The following is a 14833-nucleotide window of genomic DNA, read 5'->3' as shown; positions in this document are numbered from 1 at the left end:
TACAGAAACCTCTGTCCCGAGATTTCTGTCCCTGTGCCGTTCCTGCCCCTGTGAAGATGACCATCAAGGACTCCAAGAGGTCACAAAGTTTCTACCCCTACTGATGGGTCATTTATGCCACAGGCCATCATAAGGACAGACCCTTGAATCCTAAGGCTGGAAGAAACCTCACAGGGTCACTTCACCTAGTGGTTTTCAAACTGCACCTGCAGGACCCTGAGACTCCGATGGAGCCTCTTGGGGCTCCAGTCTCCCCAGCCTCTACCAGTGCACTGCCCATCTGGTTGTACGCATCAGGCTACCTTGTGAGTGTGCATCTGAAAGGGTTCCAGGGGCTTAACACAACAGCGCAGAACTCCTGTTTCAGATCAATGCGTCTATCATTCGGATGAAGAGCCAGAGACTCAAAGGCATAAGACCACACAGGTGCCAAGTGGTTGAGCTGGCAGAGAACCCCGGGCCCGGACTCTCCCTGCTGCCCCTTCCCCTAGGCAACTCCTTTAAAGGTTCTCTTGGGCCTGGGCGGAGCCAAAACCCCAGTCCTGTGTAAGTGAGCCCCGGCTGGGGAACACAGAGAGAGAACTGAAGATTCAGGGCAGAGTCCAGGCGATGGGCGCCGAGTCCCAGGTGACCCTGTCTGTCGGCAGAAGGGCAATGCTAAACGGCCCAAACAATATGGAGTTGTCCTGATGCTTCTCCTCCGCTATATTTAGTTTCTCCCCTGAAATGACCTCAGGCAGCAGCAAAGCTTTGTGGTGTGGCAAAATCGGCCGTGTGTCCCCAACTCCAGGGGAGGAGAACTCTGCTGGAGACACGGGATAGTAAATAGGAAGGAGAGTCTGTGGGATGCGGGAGTGGGGGTGGGGGTGGGAGCAAGCTGTTGACACACCTAGAGACAAATTCTTTCCTTTGACCCCCTGGGTGGTAGCAGTGAGGAGTAAACTTGCGACTCAAGCACTGGGTGATGAAATTTGAGACCCAGGTCCGGGGTGGAGGAGCCCCTGCTTCGCCCCAGGCTCTGGTCCCATCTGCTCGCAGGTGTTGGGTGCCTCTTCCTGAACCACTTCATTCACTGCACCCCTGTGGAAGGAACCAGCAAAGGTTCTCTCTGCTTTAAACTCCCCATCTACTATTCGAGACCTTCCCCTGACCTTAGTGTACCCAGCCGATTTGATTCTACTGTCTGCAAAACAAAAAAGAAAGGCTAGAAAAATAAACACCAAACAGGAATGGGGACTCTCTGGGTGGTAGGAATAAGAAGGAGATTTTTTCTTCTTTGGATTTTCTGATATTGTCCACATTTATTACCTAATCACATCCTACTTTTACAATAAAGAAAACTGTATTGCTTGCTTCTCTCTAACCTGAACCCCTTACTCAGATCACTAACCCTTCAGTAATCTCTCCTCACTCACCCTTAATATCTGCCCTATCCAACCTCAACTCTTTCTAAAATGTCTACATGTTGCCTTTGTCTCTGTCTGTCTACACTGCATGATTTAGCACCTGTCTACGCATTACCCTGCCTGAAATTGTATCACACCTCTATTTGTCTTTGCTCTATTCCCCAGACTGTAAGCCATCATGGGTGACGAGACATACATATGTAACACGTGTACACAGGAATGAGGCAGGATGTACAGAATGGGTTTAGAGACAGTCAGACACGACTGAGCACACATGTACAGAAAAGACAAGAGGAAATAAGAGTCAGGTTGCCTGGGTCAGGTACTAGCTCCACCACTTCTGACTGGCAGGACAGGCCACAGCTCAGTGGCTTGACCTTCCTGAACCAGTTCCTCCAGCTGAATTCCCTATTAATGCCAATTCTCTTCTAAAAGGTAAGGGTGGATTCTGAGCAAGCCTGGCCACCCCACAGCTTTTGGATCATTTCACTTCTAAAACAGAGGCCCCAGACCCAGACTACAAAAGGGGTCCCCATCAATTCACATCCAAACCAGCATCAGGTGGTGAGCCAGACACCAGGGGAGCAGGGTTCGCAGGCCGAAGTCTCTCCTTGAATATTTCCCTGGGCCTCGGCCCCTGAATGTCCAAGGAGTGGTGCTGTCAAAGCAGCAGACTGAGCATCTGTGTCTGCGGCTTCAGGAAAATGTGCTTGAGGGCCAACAATGGATCAGATATCCAGGCCCTGGATCTTCCGTGGGACATACGTCAAAGCTGGGTTTCAGAGAGGAGGGGTCGGCTGCAGATTAAAGGGTCCAATGCAGCTTTCCTTCTGCCTGTGGACTCTGAAGACTAGCCCATTCTGTTCCTCAGGGAGCAGGACCAAATAACAGTGCATTCAGCATGTGGATGTTTCCCAAAAATCATTTGGGGCCTTACAAAAAGCCATAATAGCAGCAGGTTTCCAGTGAAATAAGGCCTCCCTTCTCCATGTCCGCCAGCCTAGCACTGGGCCACAAACAGGAATATCACAAGGGCCACAGCCAGATGACCTCTGGGCTCTAAGAACTTGCTATGAGAGGCCAGAAGGAAGAAAGGCAAAGAGCAAACAGAGAAGTCAACCTGGGGTGTGAACATGGCTGTGAAGGGCATCGTCAGCTCCCGGGGGCTGTCCCCTCAGCTCGCCCTGCCTCCTTGGTGTGAGTGGCACGAATCTACCCACCCAGGTATGCCTGTGGAAATGGGCTTGGAATAAGTAAAAAAAAGATCACAGGAGCTCGACATTATTCAGCCCATCACACTGTGAACTCCTAGAAGAAAGGAACTCTTCACACTACTTTCTATGCAAACACCATGGACAAAGCAGATGGGGTGACTCTTTAGAGGCAGTTTCCCACAGCAGTGATGATACGGTACCCAGGGTATAACTGCTAGGATTCAAAGAGAAGCTGCAGCACTTTTGTGGAAAGGGTCTTAACCTCCCTGAGGCTCAGCTTCCTCACCTGTAAAATGGAGGTAATTATGTCCACCTCCAGGGGCTGACAGGGAAACTGAAGACAGTGAGCTCAAACCCACAGTAGGGTGCCTCACACATGGAGATTACCACGCACAGTGCACTGACTCTGGGGAGGATGATGCCTGGAGCGGCCGAGCGCTCATGAAAGGAAGTGCTCTGGCCATGCAACAGTCTATTTGGGGGGCACAGAGCACACTGGCTAAGTGAAAAAACCAATGCCTTGTGCCATATCCCGTGGTACGGAGGCAGACACTGGGAGTATGGGGGGCAGGGAGAGATGGAAGGAGGGAAAAACCCATGAAGGCTGTTGCAAAGTGCTCTTCCTGACATACTCAGGATACGCAGTGCAAGCACTGGCAGAAGCAGACTATTTGAGAGTCATGGCTGGCAGTGACGTCAGTAAACCAGCTATACCTGTTTAGGGCCTCGTGAGCCCTCAGTTGAAACTGATGGTGAGGCAGGTGTCGCATGGAAGGAAGGCAGGGTTGAGCACTGAAAACAGAAGTCTGGCATCTGAATCCTTTCACGGTTCACCATGTGACCCTGGGCATGACAGTTAATATCATGGAGCCACTCCCCTAATACGAGGACAGTGTCACTCCCAGCGAATTACCGGGAGGATTGGAGATGTGTGCGAAGCACCTAGTGCAGTGCCTGCCGTGTGGTTGGTGCTCGATAAATAGCAGGCTACAATAACTATAAAACAGCTCCTTTTGAAGCCAGTTGCAGGGGGCTGTGTATCAAATGTGGAAAAGTGGGCCTGCTGTGGATGCTTATCACCACTTTCTTGGAGATTCATGGAGGAGGTGCCAGGGTCCAGGAAGTAAGCCCCAGTGGACCCAGACAGGTTCTGCCAAGCTGAAGCTGGGTCACAGCACCTGAGGGCACTCCTGAGCCTTGACCCACCAGGCAACAAGTTTGTATCTGTTCCAGAGAGGCCAGAAAAGTAGCCACTGGTTGTTGCTGGAATTAGCAAGAGTATGTTGGACGCTGCAAGAGATCTGTAACAAGAGTTGAAGTCCTCCAGTTTTTGTGAATGCTTCCCATTTAAAAAAAATGAAGCTAGATTCAAGGCTGCCTCTATAATAATCACTCTTGTGCAACTTACTTCCAATTTTGCTTTCCTCAATGAGTGAGTGGAGTTATAAGAATGGTAAATAGGCAGGGTACACAGCAGAAGGTAGGTTTTGTATATGAACTTCACTGGCCATATATCTCAACTGGTGGAGGGAAAAGAAGGCTGGGAACAGCTGGCTTAAATACATCACCAAGCATGGTGATAGTAATAAAAAAAAAACAACTACCATTAACTGAATATTTTAACATTTCCCAGCTACCACTCTGAGGGTTTTATGTGTTTTAACTCATTTGATCCTCATGACAGTCCTGTGGAATAGGTACTGTTATCTCCATTTGACAGATGAAAAAGGTGAGGCTCCCAAATCCAAAACAACTTGCCCAGGTTACATAGCTAATGAGCTGGAGGAGCTAGGATAATACAATGCAAATGGATACAAAATGAATAAAATATTTGTCACAACTGTCATAATTACCTGTTATGGAAAGAAAATCTTCTTCTCATCAACGCCTTCTTTGAAAGAGCTCATTATTTTGCAAATCAAAAGAAATTCATGGGGACTTCCCTGGTGGTCCAGTGGCTAAGACTCCACATTCCCAATGCAGGTGACTTGGGTTCAATTCTTGGTCAGGGAACTGGATCCCACATGCTGCAACTAAGACCCAGTACAGCCAAATAAATAGATATTTTTTAAAAAGAAAAGAAATTCATGGTCAGCACTTGCTATACACTCAGTGCAGAGGAAGGGCCAGAGAGTGCACCAGAGTCAGACTTCCCATGTTGGGGTAGGAAGACTACACTCTGCTCTTCCCAAAACTCTAAGCTGAACAAGAGTCAGCAGAATACAAGCCCCCAAAGGAACAATGAACTTGGCCTTGGTTACTGTCATTAATGACCCACTGCCATCATTGGCTAAGCATCTGCTATACGTAAGCACAGTGGTGATCACTTCATACACATCATCACCTTTAATCCCTGACTACATAAGCAGTCTACTCTTGTCCCCATTTCACAGATGCAAAAAACGAGCCTCTGATCTCAGGCTTCCTCACCACAGTGAGAAAGCAGAGGAACCACTACCTCCCATGGCTTCTGCCTCTCTGCCACTTATTTGTCAACAACCTTGAATAGCTCTTAACATCCCAAGTCTCCGTATCCTCATCCATAAAGCTGGAAAAATGATTCCTGCTCTGACTACCTAACAGAATGGTTGTGAGGATCAAATGAGACATAATATTTGAGAAAGCACTTGGCAAACGGTAAACTGCTGAACATAGCAAGGGATCATTAGTCTTATTAATTACAAAGAGTAACACCTGATCCAGCTAAAGAGACTCTCTGCTGCCTCTTTTCCCTTGGGAATTTGGGGATAAGTCAGAGCCTGCAGAGCCAGGGCACTCTCTTCTTCAAGTCCCTGGCATCTGGGTGCTGGGAAGTAGAGGTTCCTTCTGGGAGAAGAGGGAGGAAACAATGTTGTTTGAATTCTGCTAATGTTTTTCTCCAGGAACACTACAATGGTTGAGGTTCTACTGCTTCCGCTGTCAAAAAACATTCAACTCGTTTACTAGGCACCTACTGTGTGCCAAGTACCAGATCCAATGGATGCATGGGACCCCTAGATGTAGTCTAGGGGCCAGGAAATGAAAGAGAGGAGGCAAAAGCCACGGGGAAGGAGCAGAGTGACCACAGTCCTTGGAGCTCTGCAGACTTCACAGTCCCCTCCCGGATTCACATCCTGGGGAGGGGGGGCAGGGTGGGGTGGGGGGTGGCAGTGCATGGAGTGAGCTCAGGGCACTGAAATTTTCAAGTCAAAGTACTTAAACTGAGTTCCAGTTCTGTGTCTGCTCAGCCTTGTGACCACCAGATATCAACCTACATTCCTGACTGTGGTGGCCTTCCTTTATGTTGGGTAGGAATGTTTCCATAGGCAAAATGAGAAGAATCAAATGCATGACTGACTGACCCCGGTAAGCAGGGTGCCTGAAGGGGCTCAATTAGAAGTTCTTATTTACAAAACAAAACAAAATCTTGCTCCCTCCCTCCCAATCTTGCACTATATAGGGGCTGAAGCTCAGGCTCTGAAATCAGGCCCTGCTGTTTACAAGTTGAATGGCCTTAGGGAGGGGACAGTACCTTTCTAAGGCTCAATTTCTTCCTCTGTAAAAAGGTGATAATAGTATCCACCCGTAGGAGGGTTGTAAGGATTAACCAACATACTGCTGAAGGATGCTCCTAGCACATGGTACACACCCAGCAAAGGTGAGCTGTTGCTAATCCCCCCTCTCTTTAAAACAACAGAATTTCAAGCCCACAGGCTCACCTCTAAGATCCAGGCTGCCTGGTAACGGGCTGGCTGCCTAGGCTTCAGCTCTAGTGCCAGCCTCCCAGAGGAAACAGGTACCAATGAGGCGCCATCCCCACCCCCTACTGCCTCCACACCACGCCCCACCCCTTTTCCTGACAGGTTCCCCTTTCCGAGGGCAACCAGGGCCACAAGTTGAGGGGCTGTGGCTGGTCAAAGGTGTGGGGACACAGTGAGTTCGGTTCCCCATTCCTGTGGGCTCAGAAAGCAGGGAGATCTTGCCCCCAACAGCTTACAGAAAAGCATGTGGCCTGGAGCAGCTGACAAATGCACCAGAATGCCACGTCTCTGTAAGACCCTCTGCCTTTCACCCATCCCAAGCGCTCCCATCTGAACTACAGTCCTGCATCTCTGTGCAAAAGGGAACACGCCATGAGGAAGACAGCATCAACGTTCTTTGGGAGCCACGTGAATTGTAACAACCCAGAACTGCTTTGCTTAACTGGAAGACACTATTCACTTATCCCAGCCACTGACCACATTATTAGAAACCCAGAAGCAAGCGACATTCTGAGTGACCAAAAAAGATGTCACAAAAATCTACCCACCCAAGCTCCTGGACTTCCCTCTCTGGAGGGCCCTCAGGCTTCTCTTTAAGTCCGTCTACTATGGGGCTTCCCAGATGGCTCAGATGGTAAAGAATCTGCCAGGTTCGATCCCTGCGTTGGGAAGATTCCCCCAGAGAAAGGAAAGGCAACCCACTCCAGTATTCTTCCCTGGAGAATTCCATAGACAAAGAAGCCTGGTGGGCTACAGTCTGTGGGGTTGCAAAGAGTTGGACACAACTGAGTGACTGACACTAACTAACTCTCTACGTACAGTTCTAACCATCTCTGCCCTCTGTTTCCCCATGAAGTCAGAGGGGCTGCTATTTGAGCCTGGGAGACACTATCTCAAGAAGTGACCACTACGCGGAGATGCCACTGCACACCCACTGGGATGGTTACTATTAAAAAGATGGAAAATAACAAGTATTGGTGAGCATGAGGAGAACTTGCAATCTTTGTGCATTATTGGTGGGAATATAAAATGATGCAATGGCTCAGCAAAACAGGACAGCACTTCCTCAAAAAGCTAAACATGGAATTAACATACAATCCAGCAATTCCACTTCTAGACACATACACGAGAAAACTGACAGGATCGAGCAGGTACTTGTATACCCATGTTCACAGGAGCATTATTCCCAACAGTCAAAAGGCAGAAACAGCCCAAGCGTCCATCAGCAGACAATGGATAAGCAAAATGCGGCACAGACATACGGTGGGGTTCAGCCCTAAGAAGCAGTGGGAGTACAACGCGGGTAAACCCTGAAGGTCTAACGCGGAGTGAAATAAACCTGACACAAAAGGCCTGATAGTGAATGATTCCCCTTCTGAGTGGTACCCAGAGCTGTGACATTTCACAGAGACACAAAGTACAATGGTGATTGCCAGGGGCTGGGGAAAGGGTGAATGGTGACTCTGTGTTTAATGGGTACAGATTTTCAGCTGGGGAAGATGAAGAAGTTGTGAAGATGGACGGTGGTGAAGGCTGTACCGTAACGCCAAGTGCTTAATGCTACAGAACTGTACACTTAAAAGTTGTTACGATGGGATATTTCATGTTGCGTATATTTAACCACAATCTATTTTACTGTGGGCGGGGTGGAGGAGGAGAAGTGACACTGATTACCAGGGAGAAGACAGAACAACAGTTTTGGGTGGAAACATGAAGCACAGCAGCTGGGAACCATCATATCGTTTGGGGCCTACTGCCCTATCGTCTCAGAAACCTGGGGGCCTTGCACTGTCATGAACACAGTAACTGATCTGGCAGGACTCACTCTTCTCATTCAGAGCCCAGAACAGGATTCGAGAGCCTCCCCACATCAGCAGTGCTTGGGCCCTTGAGGCAGACCACTGTGTAAGGGGCTCTCCCTTGTCAATCTACCTTCCACCCGCCACCAGTTCACCCCTATCTTCTTTCAGAGATAAAGGATTTTCAGAGAAAGAGGCTTTTGTGGTCCCTCCCCTCCACCAAGCAGGTGTTTTGTACATACAGGTATGAACTCAACACCCCTGAGTTGCAAAGAGGAGGTTATTCATGCTCAGCAAACTTTGCTTGGAAGGGTATCATCCGTTTCAGAAAGATTCCCATCCAAAAATAGTTTTTAAACATTTCTTTTATAGTTTTGCTCTTTAAAAAAGAGTAAGCTTCAATGATCTGGGGAAAATCACTGGCTATGGTTTTTGTGTGTAAAAATCCTACAGCTTTGAATAAAATGAACTTCATAAGTTCACAAAGTCTCTTTTCATACAGGATCTCACCTGATTCTTACAATGTCTCTGGGAGCTGAGCAGGGCAGTAGTCATCCCACTGTACAAATGAGGAAACTGAGGCTCAAAGAGATCAAGAGGCCTGTCCAAAGCAGCACACACAGCTAGGAAGGAGCAGAGAACTAAGACCTCATTTCCCTTGGATGCCAGACGACACTCTGGATTAGAACCTCACATTTGAGCAGACCATTTAGCCATGAAAGTAATTTTAAAAACAATGTTTGATTGTTTTATCCCTACAACATCTTTGAAATAAACTGGAAATACCATCTTTTTTTTTTTTTAAAGAGATGATCAACTGAGCAAAAAACAAATGACTTGCCCAAGAGCACCATTCAAGAAAGTGGCAAAGACACCATAGCCTCGCCCTTTGAATGCATTTGACCTTGACCACTCCCCTTACAAACTTAACCTTGCCCACAATTTCTTTTTATTTCTTTTTTGGCCATGCCACGCTTAGCATGTGGCATCTTAGTTTCCTGACCAGGGATCAAACCCACACCACCTGCAGTGGAAGCTCAGAGTCACCAGATGGCCAGGGAAGTCCCCTGTCCACAATTTCTTGACCTTAGCATACTCAAAACTTAAAGGAGCCCACGCAGTTTTTATATAGGTTGCACCATATTTCTGTGAACTTGGCAGGGAGTAGACATACCTTTATTCTCTTTTTAATGGCTGGGGAAAAGAAAAGAGGTTAAAGAAATTTTTAAGTTCCTTTTCAGCTCTAAAATTCTATGATTCTAAAAATTCCCCAGCAAGTCAATTCAATGTGTAAAGAGGCCTGGAATCTACTTCACCCGCCCTCCGGCCTCACACTCTATCAGACCTCCCCATGTCCACCCTTGAGTTAATGGCCACAAAGAACATGTGTGCCTGGGAGAAGAGCCCACTCCTACATAGATGCCCACCAAAATGACAGCAAAGTGCTGCTGCTTGGCTGGGACTCTGGTAAGAGGCTTCATCCTGTCCTCCTCCTTCAGCCCCAGTATCTCCTTGCAAGAGGCCCCCAAACAGTGGGGAATTATATCTTAGGTATCTGAGAGCTTCTCCAGGCCTGGGCCGAGACAGAAACCAGTCCCAGGAACAGAATACCACTTTGAGGTTGCAGTTAAATCTGTTCATTAGGATACACCCACCCACCTAACACCCACCTAAGATGAAAGAGCATTCAGGACTGCTCCCTCCTGCTCTTCCACAGACCTTACAACTCTGTTTAACACACTAACTTCATCCAATAAATATTTATTAGGTACCTACTCCATGACAGGCATGGATCTAGGTGCCATAGAACAAACAAATAAGAATCTCAGATTGCACAGAGTAGGGGAGATAGGCAATGTCAGATGGTGGGAAGTGACAGGGAGAAAAATAAAAGAGGGAAAAGGTGGAGATAATGCTGAGAGCAGGCAGTGGAGGGAAGGGGATCAATTTTAAAAAGGATGGCCTGGGAGGGCGTGACTGATGAGAGGTGGCGAGTCTTGGAGGGGGAGGGGGGAAACCCATTTAGCTATCAGAGGGTGGCGCAAGAATGAAGAGCCAGAGAAGGCTGAGGAAAAGCCAGGCGGTGAACATCCTGTCATGCCTTGAGGCCAACACAAGGACCCAGGATGAGATGGGGAACAAAGGAGTAACAGAATCTGACTTACAGTTTGCAGCATCTCTCTGGCTGCTGTGATGAAAATAGTCTGTCGGGAGACAAGGGAGGAAGCAGGAAGGTCAGTTAAAAGGCCGATGGGTAGCTTAGATCAGGATGAAAGTAGTAATGATTGTGAGAGTCGAGTGCTGGATATATTTAAGGCGAAGTCAACAGGATTTATTGATTAAATGGATGTGGGATTGAGAGAAAGGGAGGAGCCAGGGATGATGATAGAATTTTGGGGGACCTGAGCAACTGGAAGAAGGAAATCATCATCAGCTGAGATGGTAAAGACTGGGAGAATGGTCGGGGGGGCGGTGAGGGTGGGAGGGTTCATTCTGTTTTAGACACATTAAACTGAGACGACTTTTAGACATAAGATGTGTTAAGTAGGCAGCAGAACATACATGGCTGGAGTTAGACCAAATGGGTTGAAATGATATATGTGGGAGTCACCAGCATATATAATGATACATAATTGTATGTATTATCATACAGGATCTCCATGTATGGTCAGATTGTTTACTGTCTGCCCTCGACCCCCACCCCAAACTATAAGCTCCATGAGGCCAAGGACCACATCAGTTCACAGCCAGCAAGGTACCTAGCACTCGGTAAATATTTACTGAACAAATGGAGAAGTTGCCCAATTACTCCCTTAAGAATAGTCACAGCAGCCCACACAACGAGAAGTACACTCTCTTGCAACCACAGCGCCAAGCCCAGCCAGCCCAAAACAGGGCCTTGGGTCTGTCCACCCCGAGCTTGAGATTCCAGAATGTAAGTGGATATGCTTGGCACATCACAGATATCTGGGTTTCAGCCTTGCCACATTCTCAAAGGGTGGAGCTGGGCAAGAGACCTGCCTGTTCTACCACATCTACTTCTCCCTGGGATGGGCAGGGGAGGGGCTGCCTCACCCACTCACAGGCAGAGAGATTGCATCTATCCAGGACACAAGCACAGGTTGATGAGAGCCCCCAGAGGAGTCATTCCCCTCCTTCATGTATTCTCCGAAGTTTGAAAAGACCACTCAGCACCTGAAGGCAAGAACACAGACCTACTGGGAACCTATTGCAAGTAATAGATTGGAAAAAAAAAAAAAAAAAAGTGACAACCACAAATCTTGATGAGATGAGACTACTGACTAATCCTTCTAGCTAAAGCAAGACTCCCTAACCAGTGGGCATCATGTCTCCACTTCACCCACCAAGTGACCAGGAAGACAGAACTACGGCCAATGAGTGACATAACCAGGCGTGAGATTTCAGCTCATTAACGTCCCAGTTTAGAATCGCTACCTCTGTGGAGATGATAAAAACAGCTCTATAGTCCCCTCCCTTTCTGATATAACGCAAGCGCAACCCTAAGCTGGTTGATGACTTGCTCAGGGTTCCCCAGCTACAGGCCCAGGACTAGAAGTAGGGTTTCAGCATTCTGTTGAGGGCTTCTTCAGTGACAAAGGATGGGTAAGAGTTACAGTGGGAGTTTTAGGCATTAGTCTTGTAACATAAAATTATGTCCTAGTCAACAGGGACAGAGAAGGCAATGGCACCCCACTCCAGTACTCTTGCCTGGAAAATCCCATGGACGGAGGGGCCTGGTGGGCTGCAGTCCATGGGGTGGCTAGGAGTCGGACACGACTGAGCGACTTCACTTTCACTTTTCACTTTCATGCATTGGAGAAGGAAATGGCAACCCACTCCAGTGTTCTTGCCTGGAGACTCCCAGGGACGGGGGAGCCTGGTAGGCTGCGTCTATGGGGTCGCGCAGAGTTGGACATGCCTAAAGCGACTTAGCAGCAGCAGCAGTCAACAGGGAAACTACAGGTGTCATAGGAAACACCAGGTACACACTGTGAAGTTAAGAATGGTTCCTTCGCTTGTACCAAATTTGTCATCCTCCAGGGTTCTGCTTGGCTTTGGACTTCATGAATAAAGCTGTTTATAGCAGGACCCACAAAAGTGAAATATTTCACAAAAGTGAAATAAAGATACACTAGCAGATTTTCTTTTTTAATGAAGATATATACCTCAGTAAAATGTTAAGGTGAAAATTTTATTTATTTATATTTATTTACATCTAATTTTGGGGGACTGTGCTGTGAGGCTCATGGGATCTTAGTTCCCAGGGATTGAACCTGGGTCACAGCAGTGAACATGCTGAGTCCTTACCACCGGATCACCAGGGAATTCCTGTGTAAGCTTTTTAAAATCAACAAAAATTGAGTGCTTCCTCTGTACAAGTCACTGTGCTAAGTGCCTAGTATGTGTGTGTATGACAATATGAGTGAGTGAGAGAGGCAAACACACAAACACACAAGGTCCTGAAGGCTTATAGTGCCGTTGCTGATAGAAGACTACAACATCAAAGAACTGTCTAATAATATGGATTGGATCACTGTTACGTAAGTGGCATAAGGCGACTCAGAAACAGCAATTCTATCTGCTGGGGGAGCTGGGGGATTTGTCAGGCAAGGTGCTTCTAGAAAGATAAGGGATTGGAGGTGGACCTTGAGGAGAAGAAACGCTCTTGATAAGAAAGGGGAAAGGGCATGAGCAAACACAGGTGACCTTAATGTCAAGGAAGAGAAAGAAATTGTGTCATAAAGGGAAGGACTGGACCAGACCTGAACAGCCTTGGAAGTTAAAGTTCTTGCAGGAGTGGGAGGTGCAGAAAGATTTCTGAACAGGGTTTGGAACAGGTGAATTAACAGATGTCTTCTGGGATACCAGCGTGTGTAGGCATTGGATGAATGACTGAAGATGTACTTGTCTCTGTTGGGAAACTAACTTCAGCCTGGGAGATGAGCTGGCTTCGAGGTAACAAGGAGCAGGTCTGTAAGACCTGCTGAATGAAGAACTAGCAGGTCCCAGAGAATGACTCCTCCAGGTCATAGAGGCAAAGAAAGTTAGCAGAGAGGGTTCCTCAAAGTATAAAGTTAGACAGCTGGAAGAATGGAAGCGTATAGGGAAGCTAGTTGAAGGCAGGGAGACACAGAGCTGGTTTAGAAGCATTTAGACTCTGAAGTTAGTTACATCAGTGTCCAGTACATGAGTCTGGGGTTGGAGAGGTAACAGCTGAAGATAGAGTGTAGGTGTCTTTCCAATGGACAAAGAGTTGTGGGTCTAAGATTTCTCTGGGAGGGAGATGAGAGAAAAAAAAAAAAGAATGTAAAACTGAACCATGGGGATTTCCCAGGTGGTGCAGTGGATAAGAATCTGCCTGCCAATGCAGGGGACATGGGTTCTATCCCTGGTCTGGGAAGATTCCACATACCTCAGAGCAACTAAGCTGGTGCACCACAATTACAGAGCCTGCGCTCTAGAGCCCGTGAGCTGCAACAACTGGAGCTCCTGAGCCCTAGAGCCTGTGCTCCGCAACAAGAGAATCCCCTGCAACGGGAAGCCCCCACATCACAAAAGAGTAGCCCCCTGCTCCCTGCAACCAGGAAAACCCAGCACAGCCAAAACTAAATACATAAATAAATTTTGAAAAACAAACAGAACCACGGTGTCCCACACTAGGAGGTGTTGGTGGGCCTGAGTGATCAGAGAAAAACCAAAATGCTAAGGAAGGAAAAGTTTTTGCCAGGAGGGTAGTTTCAAAGGGGAGAGAGTTGTCAACAGTAAAAAAAAAAAAACCTACTAAACAATTACATACACTAAGCGCATAAATAATAAGTATTTGTTGAATAAATGAATGAAAGAAAGCCCTTGGATTTGAGAACCCTCTTTCCACGTCAGAAGAATGGCTTGTGTTGCCCTCAGACAAGTGGATTTCAATGCTAAATTTTATGTCGTCCTCCCTATAAAAAAAACATGTTGCTTCTTGCACAAGTCATCCTGTCCAACACACAGACATCCTCCCCTGCTTTCCCCTTGTTTCCCCTCATTTTCATTCCCAGTTTCCGAAACTCAAGCAACACAAACCTGTGGTGTCAAAGGAGACAGGAAACACCAACTAGAGTTTCTACTTCATTAATAACTCTGCCTGTGGCTCCTCTTACGTAAACGGATATGTGGCAACTGAGTAGGAGAATGAAAAGGAGACTGCGTTCTAATCCCAGCTGTACTACTAACTAGCTGTGTGGCTGAGGACAAGTTGCTCAAATTCTCTGGATCTAGACAAGAGGAGGTAGGTCTATCTGGAGTCTAGACAAGTTTCCAAGGTCTCCTTGAGCTCTAAAGTGTGTGATTTTATCATTCTCAGAAGGTCCTTGCAACACTCTCTAAGAAGGAAGTGAAGTGAGTACAAGACCCGGGGAAACGACCGCCAGACCTCTTACCCAGGCGGAGCGCCAGGATAGGAGGAGTGTACCCAGAAAGTGAGAAGGCGCTGCCGGCCCTCGCGGATCACCAGCGAGCAGATCCCATCCCCAAGGCTGGGAAGGATCCCAACAACATGAGCGCGATTCCCACCCCGCACCCCACCTTTCCTAGACTCCCAGACGGCCCGGAGGCTCTAAAAAGCCCTGCGGGAAAAAGATTTCTTTCCCAGAGTCCTGCGCTGCTTTTGC

The 14833-nt window shown here is 47.6% G+C and overlaps 1 protein-coding gene across 1 annotated transcript in view; it reads right to left on the bottom strand.

Annotated features, from left to right (window-relative positions):
• UBTD1 (ubiquitin domain containing 1) overlaps positions 1–14833 on the bottom strand; it is a 51098-nt gene that overhangs the window by 35447 nt on the left and 818 nt on the right. The gene's annotated exons all lie outside the window — the stretch shown is intronic.

The sequence above is a fragment of the Bison bison genome, unplaced genomic scaffold (assembly GCF_000754665.1).
Source record: "Bison bison bison isolate TAMUID 2011002044 unplaced genomic scaffold, Bison_UMD1.0 scf7180017862979, whole genome shotgun sequence".
Lineage (NCBI taxonomy): Eukaryota > Metazoa > Chordata > Mammalia > Artiodactyla > Bovidae > Bison > Bison bison.
The sequence above is the reverse complement of the archived record's forward strand: the minus strand, read 5'-3'. Positions and strand labels throughout refer to the sequence as shown.